We start from the raw sequence: 17,441 nt of genomic DNA on the forward strand, positions 1-17,441 counted from the left end.
GAGCCAACTAAGGTTATTCAGTGTAAACAATACAGAATTTCAGGTGGACATGTAAAAAATTATGTTAATGCCGGAGTGATGATCCCCATAATCACTAAAAGGAATAATCCAATTTGGCATGTTAAGAAATCAGATAAAACATGGAGAATGACTGTGGATTACAGGGAGTTGAACAAAGTTACTCCCCCATTGACTACTGCAGTCCCAGATACCATCACTTTAATAAAAAAAATTCAAAAACATTCTGGTACTTGGTATGCAGTTATTGATGTGGCTAATACTTTTTTCACAATACCTATATGTGAGGAGAGGTGGGAACAATTTGCTTTTACCTGGCAAGGGAGACAATATACCTTTACAAGATTGCCTTAAGGATACAAACATAGTCCCACAATATGCCATAGAATACTTGCTAAATATTTAGATGAACTTAAGTCTCCCCCGACATTTTGATTACTCACTATATAGATATTTTAATACAAGCAACCACCCAAGAAAAAGTACAACAATTAGAAGTGATCTTTCTTTTTTTTTTAAGGTCTAAAGGATGGGAAGTAAATTTACAAAAAAACACAGAGGCCCTCTCAAACCATCCAGTTTACCATAGGCCCATGTATTCTTAATAAGCTTGTAAATCAAAAAGTCAACAAACGGTAAAAGGTCACAAGTATAAAAGCAGGTTCTTGATAAGAAAAGTTAAAAGGAAAAGAGGTTTTTAAATAAAGGAAGGACATAGTTTGTAAAAATTGTTTATCTTAATGGTTAGTTTACTCTTTACTGGAATGAAAAAAAAAGAAAGGTTTGAGTAAGTTACAGAACGTGTGAGAAAGTCACAAAACATTATGGAAAGAAAAAAATTTTGGTTACAAAACTATTGGTCTATTTTCTTTAACATAAAATCAAAATCTGACCCTCTGTTAAAGCAATGAGTTAAAGTAATCTATTATGTTCTCTTGATGTCTCCGTTAAATTCTAATTGTTTAAAAACAGCTGAGTTTTTATTAAGAGCATACATGGTTCACAGATGGGTCAATAAAATATATAGGGCACCAAAAATATTAAAAAGCTGTGCCATATAATGCAAACACCACCGTGGTATTAGAGTCCCAAGGAAAAAAAACCTTAGCAGTCAGTTTGCTGAATTACAAGCAATATACCAGGCTCTAAAACATGAGAAAGGAAGGGAGTGTCACCTTTTTACTGATTCGTGGGCCATAGCTAATTGTCTAACTACCTGGATCACTAAATGAAAAAAGGATAATTGACAAATTCATGGCAGACCCCTATAGGGGGATAAACTATAAAAAATATGGAAATCGACTCAATGTACTAACGTTACTGTCTTCCATGTAGATACCCACAGGACGGTGAATTCTACGGAACATAAGCACAGCGTGGACGTGGATCGATTGGCTACTGCGGCAATGGTGTTCTGTGACAATCCCTCTGATGAGGGATTAGCAAAATGGATTCATTTAAAAACAGGATATTCAGGGCCGGCGCCGCGGCTCACTAGGCTAATCCTCCGCCTAGCGGCGCCGGCACACCAGGTTCTAGTCCCAGTTGGGGCGCCGGATTCTGTCCCGGTTGCCCCTCTTCCAGGCCAGCTCTCTGCTGTGGCCAGGGAGTGCAGTGGAGGATGGCCCAGGTGCTTGGGCCCTGCACCCCATGGGAGACCAGGAAAAGCACCTGGCTCCTGGCTCCTGCCATCGGATCAGCGCGGTGCGCCGGCCGCAGCGCACCGGCCGCGGCGGCCATTGGAGGGTGAACCAATGGCAAAGGAAGACCTTTCTCTCTGTCTCTCTCTCTCACTGTCCACTCTGCCTGTCAAAAAAATAAAAAATAAAAAAAATAAAAAAAGAAACAGGATATTCAGGACCTGCCGCTATGCACAGGTAGGCACAGGACCAAGACATACATGTACCCTTATCAGCATTAAAATAAATCCAAGATCAATGCAAAACCTGTTAATTAGATAAAGAGAGGGGCCTGCCCCAAATAGTTACTGGAGAATTACATAGAGGACAAGCCCCTACACAAATTTCTCAGATTGATTACATGGCCCTCTTCCATTTTCACACGGATGTCAATAAATATGTACATGTATGGATACTTACTCCAGTGTACTGATTGCCTGTGTATACCAGAAGGCCACCCAGAAAAATACTATTAGGACTTTAAATATTGTAACCTTATATTATAGGGTGCCTTTGCAAATTCAAAGTAATAAGAAAACCCGTTTTAAAGGATATCACATACCATATTATCCCCAGGCAGCTGGCCTTATTTAAAAAATAAATAGATTATTAAAAGAAAAATTAAAAAGCTAGGGGATAATTCATATAAGAATTGAAAGGACAAATTATTTACAGCCCTAAAACAACAGTTAAATAACAGAATATTGGGGACGGGGAGTACTCCTTTAAGGAGAATGATGACTCCTAATTTACAAATTGGGAAATTTTATACCTTCCAGGATGTAAAATGGTAAAAAACTCACAAGGATACACAAATGTCCTATGCTGCCACCGTTAACTCAGCTGGACATGATTTATACAACCTTAAGAAAGTATGGATAGCTCCAGGAGATATTGTAAAGGTATAAACAGAAATAGGCATATAGATTCTCCTAGGATATTATGGTCAAATTACACCCCATTCCAGTTTGGCACTAAAAAAATTTCAGATAATGGCCAGGATAATTGACACAAATTACAGAGGAGAAATTCATGTTGCACTTTATAATCTTGGAAGAGAAAACTTACACTTTCCCGCCAAGACCAAAATCGCTCAAATGTTGCTAATTCCATGTGCCAGCACCAAGAAATGGGTCTTATTAAAAAAAAAAAAAAAAAAGAAAAAGAAAAACCCTCCATCAATAGTTACCCGTGCTGGTGGGTTCGGGTTTATTGAGATAATAGCTGAATCTGAGGTTTGGGTAAAAAAACACCACAAGGACATTCCCAGACCGGGTAAAGCAATTGCACAGGGAGTAAATAACACTGTAATAGTAATGTTTCTTGGGCAAGAAAAACCTGAAGTTATCCCTACTAATCATTTATTCCTTTGAAATTAGATCCTCTCTTTGTTTCTACTCTATTGTTGGACCACTTGTGCTTGGACTCCTGGAAGTCCCCTGCAGTTCTTTGGCACCATTACCAGCAGATGGGGATGGAAGACTCACTCAAGATCTCGCCTCAAGATACCTTCTCCTGTCCTACTAATTAGCCATGTTACAGATGAATTTGACAGTAATTGGATAAAATGTAACTACTCACACAGGGAGTAAAAAATATAAATAAGTGTACACTGAACACCTCCCACCCTGCATTTGAATATTTCATCTGAAGTAAATGTTACCTGTTGTAAAGTTAATATTACTATGTAAAATGAAAAATTGTGGTGACAAAGTGTCCAGACTACGGTAAAACAATGTAATTCTTCCATCACTGAATTCAATATTACCCATTCTGTTTTTGTATTATGTTCTAACTCTACTCCTATTACTGATAGGAATGCTTGGACAGCTAATGCTTGGTTTGCTTTACAAAAAAATTATAAATCAAAATACTCCACAAATAGTTAGGATTCCACAAACCTGCAAAAATGTAACAATTACAGATAATAGGAGGCTACTACTATTATGGCTAAATGGTTACCCTCAGTGTTCCATCCACAGGAAAATTTGTTGTTTTATCAAAGGAAATGTTGCAAATATTTAATGAAACCCAAATCACTAATTTTAGAGTAATACAAAATGTTAGCACATTTGTTAATTGGACTGTGTGCACCTTACTATATATTCTAACTCAAAGGAAAAAAGCTCAATGACAAATAAGCCTCTGCTGCTGCTCTTCCATCCTGGGGGAACACACAGTCATGCTGAATGATGAACGTGCCCGTGGTGATTACTGATGATGTTTGGTTCTCAGTATGGATACTTTTCCGGTGCTGTGTGAAGATTGCCTAGTGGTAAATTCCCGGGTTGAGTCCCTACTCTTGGGGACTCCCCCCCACCCCCGTTCTTTCTCCTTCTCTCTCTCTCTGCCCTGCTTCTTAAAATTTGCTACTTAAATAAACTACTTGTTTCTTTATACTACAAGGCTTGCAGAGTATTTCTTGTGGATCGAACTTAAAGTAACTAAGTCTTTGCACAGCAGACAGCTAAGAAATAATTTGCTGTCACACTAGGTCAGGCCAAAGCTAGGAGGCCAGGAGTCACTCTGGTTCTCTGACATGGGCAGCAGGGTTCTAAGATGTGTGCCCTCATCTGCCACTCGCAGTATCTCCATTAGCTGGATGGTGGATCAGTTGTGGAGAAAATAGGACTAAACACAACAGTCTAATAGGGAACATGGACAACCCAAGTTTGCAACACAACATCTTAATTGTTGTGTCAAATGCCTGCCCCATGCAGGATGCTAGTTTAATAAAAGATATAATCACAAATGTGCGTGGTTAGTTCACTCCTCTCAGAAGTTCAGGATAGATCATGAAAATGTGAAAGTGGGGTATAAGAGCCAACAGAACTCTTACTGCTTCCATCAGCAGATATGATTGGCACATTTATGAGATGAAAGCATTTAACAATAAAGGACATCAATTTTGTAGCATACACTGTGCCAATTATTTCAAAAAATAAAATAAATCTTTTTTTAAAAAATCTACAAGATAAGGCTTAAGTGCTGAAACTTAACTGAAAAGTGATCACTGTTAAATATAAGAGTGGGAATAAGAGAGGGAAGAGATGTGCAATTCGGGACATGCTCAAGCTGACTTACCTCAAACGGTAGAGTTAGAAACATACCAGGGGATTCCAATTCAATCCCATCAAAGTGGCATGTACCAATGCCATCTCACTAGTTCCAGTGATCAATTTCTGTTCACAATTGATCGTAATGATAGGACTAAGAACCAAAGGGATCACATAAACAAGAATAGTGTCTGCAAATACTAGCTGATAGAATAAAAAAGAGAGAACGATCCAACATGGGAAGCAGAACCATAGGATGGCAGATGTCCTAAACAGCACTCTGGCCTCAGAATCAGCCCTTAAGTCATGCAGATCCAGCTGAAAAGCCCATGAGAGTATTTCAGGCATGGAAAGCCAAGACACTCGGGGGGGGGGGGAACCTAAATGAAAGATCTCCGCGAGTGAGATCCCAGTGGAAAGAATGGGTCATCAAAGAAGGAGGTACCTTTCTCTGAAGGGAGGAGAGAACTTCCACTTTGATCATGGCCTTGTCTAAATATGATCAGAGTCGGTGAACTCAGGGGGCTTCCATAGCCTTGGCAGCTCATGACAAGAGCCTAGGGTGATTACTGATGCCAGAAACAAGAGTGTCAATTTGTTAAGTTAACCACAGGAGTCACTGTGCACTTACTCCTCATGTAGGATCTCTGTCCTTAGTGTGCTGTATATTGTGATTTAATGCTATAACTAGTACTCAAACAGTATTTTTCGCTTTATGTTTCTGTGTGGGAGCAAACTATTGAAATCTTTACTTAATGTATGCTAAACTGATCTTCTGTATATAAAGAGAATCGAAAATGAATCTTGATATGAATGGAAAGGGGGAAGGGAGTAGGAAAGGGGAGGGTTGCAGGTGGGAGGGACGTTATGGGGGGGAAGCCATTGTAATCCATAAGCTGTACTTTGGAAATTTATATTCATTAAATAAAAGTTAAAAAAATCATCAAGATAAGGTTTTAGATATTTTCACTATAACAACATGTAAATGTTTAAAGAGAGAGATATATTTAACCTGATTAGACATTGCATAACAAAACATGTATTGAAGCATCACATGGTACTCAATAAATATGTTAATATGTCTGTGAAATTGGTTTTAGAAAAAATAAAATTTGAGGCCGGCACTGCAGCACAGTGGATTAATCCTCCACCTGTAGCACCAGCATTCCACATGGGCACCAGTTCTAGTCCCAGCTGCCCCTCTTCAGATCCAGTTCTCTGGCCTGAGAAAGCAGTAGAAGATGGCCCAAGCCCTGGGGCCCTGCACCTACATGGGAGATCCAGAATAACTCCTGGCTCCTGGCTTCGGATCAGTGAAGCTCAGGCCATTGAACCAACTGGGGAATGAACCAGTGTATGAAAGACCTCTCTCTCGCTCGCTCTCGCTCTTTCTCTCTGCATCTCCTTCTCTCCCTGTGTAACTCTGAGTTTCAAATAAATAAATAAATATTTTTATAAAATGAAATAAATAAATGTAGAGTTGAAGTATTCCTGAATTTTTCTTCTATAACATTTTTATTTATTTGAGAGGCAGATACAACTCCCTAAACGTCCACAAGAGGGGGCCAAAGCTAGGAGACAAATGTCAATCCCCTCATAGAAGGCAGTAAATGATTTATTTCAGGCATCAAATCATTTGCTGTCAAATGTGACACAGGTGTCTCAACATGTTTTAACCCCAAGTAAAGCAACCACTACCTTCTCAGTAACTCTTATACCACATGGAAATATTTTGATCCAAACTGTTTAAGATGGTTAAGGAAAACAAAGGAACACACCTTGTAAAATGTTCCCTATACCTAGGCCTTTGATCATCCAATTCTTTTTAGGGAAAAAATGGCTTCCATGTTCCACAATATTAGAAAGATTTTAAAAGTTGCTAGTGAAGCAGGCAGCTGGGTGAGGAGTTGAGCTGGTGGTTAGAATACATGTTATTTTTCAGGCCTGACCACATAGTATTATGTAGGCTTTACCTGGAAGGCCTCACAGAAAACTGCCCTTCCCACCTCACACGTGGTTCACAATCCAAGCGCTGTCACGTTTAAGGTCTCTAAATATTAGTGCTGCTGTCATGTACCTTGATTTTTCTGGCTGCCCATGCACTTCATATATTTACATTGCTATCTCAGGTGGTTCACTGCTGGGTTTCTTTATCTGAGGAATTTTGCAAAGACTTTCAGGAATCTTCTTATCCCACCCTGATTATGTACTCACTACTTTTCCATCCAACCCACCAACTCCACACCCCAACCCTCTCCCCTTCCACACATACACACTTCCTGGGGCCACTAGGTCCATAAAACAAAACAGCCTTTGTTGGAAAACTCCCTGGTCAACAAAAGGAACCCATGACCCCCACATCTATGATACCCATATTTGTGCGGATGCACCTGAACGTCCTCTGGAGGACCATTTGGGAAAAGGAACAGGAAAAGTCACTGCTTTCTCTTATTGCACTATCAGTAAATTATTAAAGGCTTAACTCATTTTTGGCTTTCCTTTAATGGCCTGATATCCGGCAGCTCATCTATCCAGCTCAGCTGAGCTGCTGACAACAAATTATTAGGAAATAAATGGGAGAAAAAGGAAAATTGAGAGCCTCATGCTGTGGTGTGTCTGGTTAAGGCACTGCCTGCAGCACTGCCATTCCATGCGGTGGCCAGTTTGAGTTGCACCTAACCCACTTCCAATCCAGCTCCCTGCTAGTGTGCCTGGTAAAGCAGTAGAGGAGGGTCCAAGTCCTTGAGCCCCTGTGTGGGGAGCAACTCGGACTAGACTAAGTTACTGGAATTATGACTTATTCTATGCATCTGCTTTCCCACAATATGGCACTGAGAAGGGAAACAGCTTCTACACAGCTGCCTCCAGTTCAACCAATAAACTGTAGGACTTGCTCCTGATTGGAGGAGAGCAGCGTACTCAGCGTGTGGGTAGCAGAGTTGGGATTGGCGGAGGAGGACTATAAAGGAGGAGAGAGACGGCATGCACCAGGAACATCTAAGGGGAACACCTGTGCAGTCCCCGAGAGAGCCGGCCGGCGGTGTGCCGCTCCCCTGCAGAAGTGGGGAATGTGGCAGGGGGAACCGCCCTTCCACGGAGGTGGAAGGGACGGTAGCCAACCCGGGAAGGACCAGCAGCCAACCCGGGAAGGACCAGTAGCCAACCCGGGAAGAACCAGCAGCAAACCCGGGGAGGGCCGAGCAGACGAAAGAACAGCGCAGGGTCCTGTGTCGTTCCTCCACGAAGACGGGGAGCGACACCCCTGCACCCACATGTGAGACTTGGAAGAGGCTTTTCCAGATGGAGGATCTCTCTCTCTCTCTCTCTCTCTCTAGCTCTGCCTTTCAAAATAAATAAATAAAATTGTTGTATAAAATGAAAAATCGAAAGGTTTGTTCTAGATAAGGAATAAAATGATTTTTATTGTCCTGTTGATTCTAAGTCCATTGAAACTGATAGCTTAAATAAAACATATTTTAACTATGTTTTATCAAGATGATAAATTATTATCTGAGATTAAACTAATTCAAGCGCTGCTCTGAATTACCTTTATTAATTTATTAAGTAAACTAATAAATCAGTAACAAATAATCATAGATTAAAAGCCAAATTTTATACCATTAACTGAATAATTAAGATGCAAAGGGAGAAGTCAAACTGTTATAATGTTCTGAATGGGATGCTGTACTGTATAATACAGATACTATTTTAATAGATCTTATGCCATACAACCTTAACATAATTTATAATAATACAGATTAACTTTTGAGTGAAAATTTTAATTTCCAAAGCTTAAATAATCAAGATAACTACTCTGAAAGTCATCAGATACTTACTTGCCATTGCAAAAAGCATATACTCCTGCCCAAAAGTTGAATAGAAGGACTTAAGTCACACATTGCAGACTCGGATTTGAGGATAACTGTGTTGATCACAGGGTTATATTCTAAAATGTAGGAGCTCACAGAGAAATTCAAATGCTTAACTCCTAAATAGACAAGAATTCACTGTGTATAAAGCAGGTATTGCTGGGGCCAGTGCTGTGGCACAGTAGGTTAATCGTCCACCTGCGGTGCTGGCATCCCATATGGGCGCTGGGTCTAGTCCTGACTGATCCTCTTTCAATCCAACTCTCTACTGTGGCTTGGGAAAGCAGTAGAAGATGACCCAAGTGCTTGGATCCCTGCACCCACGTAGAAGACTGGGAAGAAGTTCCTGGCACCTTGCTTGGGATCCGCACAGTTCTGACCATAGCTGCTATTTGGGGAGTAAACCAATGGAAGGAAGACCTTTCTCTCTGATGATCCTCTCACTGTCTGTAACTCTAACTCTCAAATAAATAAATGAAAAATCTTTAAAAAAAATAAGGTATTGTTAATCTTACAGACACAAACACATGCACACACATACACACACACACTTTATTGATAGAGAAGAAAAACTTGAACCTGAATTTAACCTAGCTGTTAGGATGGTTTCACACAAGAGTCAAGTCCCTTTGTTCAATTCCCAGCTCTGACTCCTGACTCAAGCTTTCTGCCTATGAGACCCTGGAAGCTGCAGTGATGGCTCCAGTAATTCAGCTCCTGGAAACCACCTGAGAGAACTGGATTGTATTCCGGGCTCCTGACATTGATCTGCTCAAGAAGGCCCATATTAAGTTCCAGGCTCCTGGCTTGGCCCTGACCACGAAGCATTTGGGACATTTACGAATGGATAAGAAGACATCTCTCTATGTCTTTATCTCTTTCTCTCTCTGCCTTTCCAACGGGTTTTAAAAAATCACGAACTGCTAGGGGTGGGAGGGTGTGTAAGGAAGGGAGAACCACCATAATCCAAAAGTTGTACTTACAAAATTTATATTTATTAAATAAAAACTTCATATAAATAAATAAATAATAAATTAACAAATAAACAAACCACAAAAATCAGGAACTAAACATTAAAATTGAAGATTATTTTATGACTATTGTGGCACCATGAAATATAAGAATATACGTCCATTTGTGCAATAATGACTTAAGTTTTATTAAGGCTAAAAAACCTTCAAGGGAGAGGAAATAATATGTGGTGACCAAATAAAAGAACAAATCACTACTGTGAAAGAGATCGAGGGTTACAAGCACAAAGTTTACACCAAAAAATAATAGAGCACACTGAGAGTTTTCAAGATGGCAGAAGAGGGAGGTAACTTGCTGCTCTAGTATAGCAGAACATAGTTTTTTTTAAAAAGTGGAGAGAGAGCAAACTCAAGGAAGAGTTAGGGAGAAAACGGCAGAGGAAACTCCACACAAATTACAGGGATACTGTGGGCCTATGTGGAAGGTGTGGATGCCCACAACTCAGGATCCAGCAGCTGAGAGCCTCAGCACCAGCTTTGGAGGGAGGTGAGACCAGACTGCAGCAGCTCAAGCCACTGGTGATAAAGCTGCAGGAAGAACCTCACAGGAGTCTGGCCTGGAGCCCTGTGGGGGACAGTGTACCCGCCAACCTAGAGGAATAAAGGGGAGGGCACATTTCTTGCTCTCCAACCACCCGGCACCAGCTTACTGCAACCAACCAAGAGAGGGCTGGCACAACTTTGGACATACAAACCAGCAGGGCCAGCTCATTCTGGCATGCCTAGCAAAAAGCTGAGAGGAGATGCATGAGTCTGGCTGGGAGATTTGAAGAGGGCTGAGAGCTCAAGACTGTGGGAACCTTGCATGCAGGGACTGAAAATACTGTAGCTGAGTGGGAGGACACAGGGTGAATTCTTCATTTCTAATATTTCATTCTCACTTCTCTTTAATATCTCAATTTCTTAGGAGCACTTTTCATTTAGATCTTGAATTTGCTTCTGATTGTTTCCAAGTAATATGACGATTAATTTTCTGAATTCTGTTTCTGGCACGTCCTCGATCTCTACATCTTCACTTTCTGTTATTGAAGAGTTGTGTTCCTTTGTGGGGATCATAGTGTCTTCCTTATTCTTATTGAGGATTTTCCCTTTTTCAGCATTGGTGCATATTTTTGTCTGTAGAGATTCTCTCCTAACGTTTCTCTCTGTTATGAGCTGCTGTGTTTATGCATTGCAAGTGGAAGCACAGAGTGCCATCTACTAGAGCCCTGCTCACTTCTCAATTGTGGTGGAAGTGGGTATTAGCTTCAGGGCACGTAGCCCCGCCTACCGGGAGCCGGCTTGCCTCTCAAGGGTTGATGGAAGGGGCTCAAGTTTTCCTTATTCGGGACCTCTCCTTGTTCTGTGGCTTGTGTGGTGGAGAAGACATTCTTCTGAAATGTTTGGACCTCGTTCCTGAGTGGCAGGTGTGATGAGATGGCCCCAGCCATCGATGGCCTTGTGCTCCGGAGGCTAAAGCTCCTGACCCCGCTTCTGTTAGAAAAAGTTAACAGACAAGATGGCTTCTCTTGGCCAGCTGCAGGTCCAGGTTGGGGGTGGGGGGAAGGGTGGAGGACGGAGATGGGCCAGGCAGTGCCTGACTGTTTGCTTTTCTATACCTTCTCTTTATTTATCCTGTGTGGCTCTTCATAAGCAGTTCACCACTCTCCCCGTCCTGCTGTTACTGGCTGCTCTGTGGACTCACTGTTCCCTGACTAACCTGGTCTCTGGGGCTGGTGCCAGCCACTCTGATCTGCACCTCCGCCACGCCTCCGCCACACTTCTGCTGCTTCCTTTCTTGTTTTCTCTTTCACTGTGGACCTGCACAGTCTGTGTTGGCCTCCTGGGTTTCCAACATGATTTTCCCAATGCTCTATCTCCTTATCCAATATAATACCTTTTAATTCATCCAAGAACATTTCAGCCATGACAGAAATATTTTTCCTAAAGCATTATAAATTTATCTTTTATATTTCAGTCAACAAGACATTTTGTCTTAATTTTTATAAAGTATCTAATTTAGGTTAATTTTTTGTGGTTTTTGTTTATGTCCATCCCTGCTGTTGTGGTTCTAATTTTAATTTGATTGCTCATTGCTGGTATATTAAAATATGACTGAATGGTTTCTATTCACAATATGCAGCATGCAGTATTTCCAAATTCATTTATTAGCTTTAGGAGATTTTTAATACCTTGGGATTATCTACACAGATGATCATGTTATTTGCAATCATGGTTGGTTTTGTTTTTACTTTTTAATCCTTTTTTTTTTTATCTCTCCCTGTGTTACTGCATTGTTGACACTTTTCCATTACCATGATGAATAGAAGTGTTGAGAATGGATTTAAATCTCTAATTGTTATTCCAATAATAACTCATGGATTGGATATTTATTTCATGCACCAGTGGTGGTCAGCACTACATGGACTCTCTTGGTTTTCCTTCAGAACCTTTTTTAAAAGCAATGGATTAGACTAGCAAATTATTTAATTGAGTTGGAAAGCATTGTGATTTTATCATAGGCTGCAATAAAACTATTATTTTTTAACCTGGTGTTTTAAAATAACAAAAATTTATTGTATCACAGTTCTGAAGGCTGGAATTCAAAAATAGACACATCAGGATCCATGCCTCTGAAATCTGTAGGAGAGAAACTGCCTCTTGCAGGTTCTTATGTTTGTTGGCAAAATTCAATATTCTCTGGTTTCTCGGCATCACTCAAGACTCAGTCCCTATCACCACAAGGCCAACTTCTTCCTTTGTCTCTTTCCTTCATTTATTAGCACATCAGTATCATAGTGACAAGGATCCACCCAACTTCAGTAGGATTATATCTTAACTAATTACATCTTCAATGATACTATTTTCAAGTAATGCCACATGGTGAGATACTGGAGGTTAGGACTTCAATATGTGCTTCTGAGGGACAAAATTCAAACATTAAAAGCCTACTTTCTCATTCACAAAATGCATATTTTTCCAGTACAAAAAATATTCAGTTCATCGAAGCATCTCTAACAGTCTTAACTCACTACAGCAGCACCTATAAAAACCAACAACAACAACAACAACAACAACACCTTGGCTGGCGCTGCAGCTCAATAGGCTAATCCTCCGCCAGCGGTGCCAAAACACTGGGTTCTAGTCCCCGTTAGGGCGCCGGATTCTGTCACGGTTGCTCCTCTTCCAGGCCAGCTCTCTGCTGTGGCCCGGGAGGGCAGTGGAGGATGGCCCAAGTGGTTGGGGCCTGCACCATCATAGGAGACCAGGAGAAGCACATGGCTCCTGGCTTCAGATCAGCACAGTGCGCTGGCCACAGCTCCCTGGCCGCAGTGTCCATTGGGAGGTGACCAACGGAAAAAGGAAGGCTTTTCTCTCTGTCTCTCTATCTCTCTCTCACTGTCCACTCTGCCTGTCAAAAAAAAAAAAAAAAAGAAAAGAAAAGAAAAAAAAAAAACCTCATCCACATGTAGTCAAACTAAGAAGTCCCAAATAATGTCTAAAATCACCTAAACCACATATAAATGAAACTCTAGGTGTGGTACAATTTTTTCATCTCTTCACCTGAGAAATCTGAAAAAACAAATTATCTGCTTTTAAAATCCAGTAGCGGGATAAGCATAGGATAAAAATTCTCATTCCAAAGTGCAAAAATTTGAAATAAAAAAGAGATACGTTAGTCTAAAACTAGTTTTAAAGCTCAGCAGAAGACATTCCATTAGGTGACAAGGCCTGAAAACAATTTTCTGTAACATGATCTTTCTGTTCTCTAGGGCCCTAACCCTATCCACCTTAGCCCTGGGTAATGACTCTGCCATCCTGTCCTGTGTGGGTTGATGCCTTAACTGCAAGGCCTAAAGGAAAGGAAGTTTCCTTGCCTCTTCTAGCTTCTGGTGTTTACTAGAAACCTTTGGTGCTACTTGGCTTTCAGATGAATCCTTTCAGTCTCTGTCTCTGTCAACATATGGCCATCCTTTCCTTGTCTCTTCCCTCTTACGAAGGATACTAGTTTTAATGAATTCAGTGCCTACCCTACTCCAGTGTGACTGTATATAGATCTAATTAAATCCAAACAATACTATTTCCAAGCATGAATTCTAATGTATTGATGTTTGAAGACTTCAATAAATTTGGTGGGGGGGTGAGGCGGAGTTCAAGCCATAACACGCACAGTAAATTCTTTTGTGCTGTCTACCTTGTCCTCCTAAGGATGCCACAGGGTTCTATTTGTGTTTGTACTTCAGGTATGTTCTGATTTTACCATAGGTTAACTCTCTTTGGAAGCCAAGTGACCTAACTTATACCATTAAGTTCCTTTCCCAAAAATCTCAACTGAGTTCAACACCGCCTGGGCTCTGTTTATTGCTTAAGCAATTTGGGTGTAGCATATGCCTGCCATCATACTTGAGCAAAGCCACTCTCCAGAGATACGTGAGAGAAGGATATATTTAACAGGTTCTTGAATTGACTTAAGTCAGGCAGGTGAACCGTATTCTAGGTCCGTTTGTGTAAGTCCTTGTAAAACCTAGTTTTAGCAAAGAACTGACACATCAGTTTAGCAAGAACCTTCCACACTCAATATCTTATCAGTTTTGATTATCTCCTTGGATTTCTCCTCTTTGATCATCTCCCAGGTGATGTTGATCACACTGATGAATTTTCAGCAAAAACTTTATTAAATCATTTTAGCAAGAATATCTCTACCCTTGATATGTTCTTGGAAGTTTTCCATCCACTGACCCTTGAAACCTGGTTATAAATTCCCAGATATTCATGATATATTCTTGAGTTTAGCCCAATCTCTTTCTGCAATGAAAAGCCCCATTGCAGTGATTACTATACCTATTAATAGTATCCTAAATTGAGTCTTCTTTACCATGCTTTAACAAGTGTTCTGAAATAATAAATTCTAGAACAGTATTTTTCACATAAAGAACAAACGTGATACAACACAAGCCACAAAACATAAGAGAAGAAAGTTGAAAATGATATAAGTCTTTGGCAGCTTTATGTTTCTTGGTTAGATCTTCATGAGTCCAAGACAATTCCTTTTCTGCTATTACATGAATCTTTTAATTAACCCTACTTTTCACATAAACTGGTTAAAAATAGATTGCTTTGTTTGCAACCAAGGATTTGACTTAGATATGCATAAAAAGAATTGGAAAATTGAAAAAAGAGGTGCAATTCATATTCTCCACACATATTTAAGTGGATGTTCTAGATATGTAATAAAATAAGAAAGTTGCACGGACTTGGAAAAATATGATACAGGTGAAACGAGAAATGAAGTGAAAGTTAAGATTATCACCAAAAATTTAGGTAAGTAAATAGGCATCCTGAAGTTTCCTAGAAATGAAATTACAAATCATAGGACATGCTGGCATTTAAGATTATTGATTCTGTTCCAAAATTGCTGGATAGAAAATTTAAAATGATTTCTATTTCCAAGAAGATGCAAGACAATATTTATTTCACTCTACTCTCTTTAACATTGGACATTCCTCAGTCAAAAGTGGGAATTCAAGTTTGTCCATTCAATAAGTCCAAATGTTTTTATGTTTCTGGGCTTACAAATTGTCTTCATGTTTAGGAATTGTTTCATGTTTCTGAATTGTAAAGAAGTACTATAAAAGCACAGAGAAATGCCAAAATCATATGTATGCAGTCAGATGACTACTCCCAAAATGACTATCCCAGTGATCACTGCGATTATTAAACACACACACACACACACACACACACACAGAGAACAGAACATTACTAACACCCCAAGAACTGTCTCACTTAGCAGTCCAATTACTACATCATTCCCTCTAGGTAACCACTCTTCTAATTTCTCAACTCATACATTAGTCTCCCCTGTTTGTCAATCTGTGTAACAAACTAAGCAATAAGTGTCTGGCTTCATTTCACCAAATGTTACGTTTCTGAGATTTATACATGTTTTCCATGCAGTTGTAATTCATGCATCCTTACTGCTATTTAGCACTTCATCATATAAAATCTCACAATTTACTTATTTACGTTAATATATATGGAAATCACATGTTTTTCCCATTGATGGAAATGGTGCTATCGTTCAATGTTTATAATGTTAAGTTTAGTAAAATTTCCCTTTAATTTTCTTCCACTGCTATTATGCTTCAAAAGTGTTTGCGCATGTGGAAATAATAAATTCACCTATATTTTCTAGCTATTTAAAATGATGCCACTTTATTTAGCTATTAAATTAATATGAAATTAGTTTAATGAGTGACATTATGGATAGAACTTTTTAGATGGCTAAATGATTAAACCAGTAGATAATTAAGCCCTTTTTCAGTTCTTTGATTTTGGTACAAACTTTAAATTTGTTTAATTATTAAAATATTTTAAATTATTAATTATTATTAAGTTACTAAAGATGTATATGTACATGTGATGTTATTAATAAGAGGTATATATGCGCCATGGCTCAATAGGCTAATCTCCACCTGCGGCGCCGTCACACCGGGTTCTAATCCCGGTCGGGGAACCGGATTCTGTCCTGGTTGCCCCTCTTCCAGGCCAGCTCTCTGCTGTGGCCCAGGAGTGCAGTGGAGGATGGCCCAAGCGCTTGGGCCCTGCACCCCTTGGGAGACCAGGAGAAGCACCTGGCTTCTGCCTTAGGATCAGCGCAGTGCGCCGGCCACAGCGCGCCGGCCGCAGCAGCCATTGGAGGGTGAACCAATGGCGAAAGGAAGACCTTTTTCTCTGTTTCTCTCTCTCACTGTCCACGCTGCCTGTCAAAAAAAAAAAATAATAATAAAGAGGTATATATGTACATATTATATCTCTAATCTACTGACTATACTTTTCATCATTAACATTTTTGTTTTGTTTTTTATTTTTTTAACTTTTTTTAATAAATGCAAATTTACAAAGTACAGTTTATGGATTAAAATGGCTTTTTCCCCCACATAAATTCCCTCCCATCTCCCGCTCCCTCTCCCATTCCATTCACATCAAGATTCATTTTCAATTACCTTTATATACAAAAGAACAATTTAGTATAAATTAAGTAAAGATTTCAACAGTTTACACCTACATAGAACATAAAGTGTAAAATACTGTTTGAGTACTAGTTATAGCATTAATTCACATTGAGCAACACATTAAGAACAGAGATCCTACATGAGGGATAAGTGCACAGTGACTCCTGTTGTTGACTTAACAAACTGACCGCCTTGTTTAAGGTGTCAGCAATCTTCCCAGGCCCTAGAAGTCTATGGAAGCATTCTGAGTTCGCCAACTCTGATCTTATTTAAATGAGGTCATAGTCAAAGGGGAAGTTCTCTTCTCCCTTCAGAGAAAGTTACCACCTTCTTTGATGGTCTGTTCTTTCCATTGAGATATCACTTGCAGAGATCTTTCATTTAGGTTTTTTATTTTTTATTTTTATTTTTTTTGCCAAAGTCTTGGCTTTCCATGCCAGAAAATACTGTCATGGGATCTTCAGCCAGATACTAATGCCTTAAGGGCTAATTCTGAGGCCAGAGTGCTGTTTAGGGCATCTGCCATTCTATGAGTCTGCTGTGTATCCCACTTCCCAAGTCCATATTTATTTTGAAATCAGATAATGAAAATTTAATTATAAGACTAAAAGGAGTTCTAATGCTGTATTGACCCTAAATTTAATGTAGAAAAAGAAAAAATACAAAACAAAAGCTCTGTGCAGATTTTTGGAATTCAGATTTTATGATTTCTCTCATTCCCAATATCATGCAGAGTGATAATACTATTTAATTTAATTTTTGAAATTTGAAAGTATTCATCAGACATTACAAC

At 39.6% G+C, this 17,441-nt stretch overlaps 1 long non-coding RNA gene across 1 annotated transcript; it reads left to right on the forward strand.

The window, feature by feature from the left end:
• Positions 1 to 1,353: 1,353 nt before the first annotated feature.
• Positions 1,354 to 4,096, forward strand: LOC127493157 (uncharacterized). Its single transcript, XR_007923201.3, has 2 exons — positions 1,354 to 1,895; positions 3,077 to 4,096. It is a non-coding gene; the product is annotated as an uncharacterized LOC127493157 (long non-coding RNA).
• Positions 4,097 to 17,441: the final 13,345 nt, after the last annotated feature.

This window comes from Oryctolagus cuniculus, chromosome 5 (genome assembly GCF_051225735.1).
Source record: "Oryctolagus cuniculus isolate XC-2025 breed Fujian yellow rabbit chromosome 5, ASM5122573v1, whole genome shotgun sequence".
Lineage (NCBI taxonomy): Eukaryota > Metazoa > Chordata > Mammalia > Lagomorpha > Leporidae > Oryctolagus > Oryctolagus cuniculus.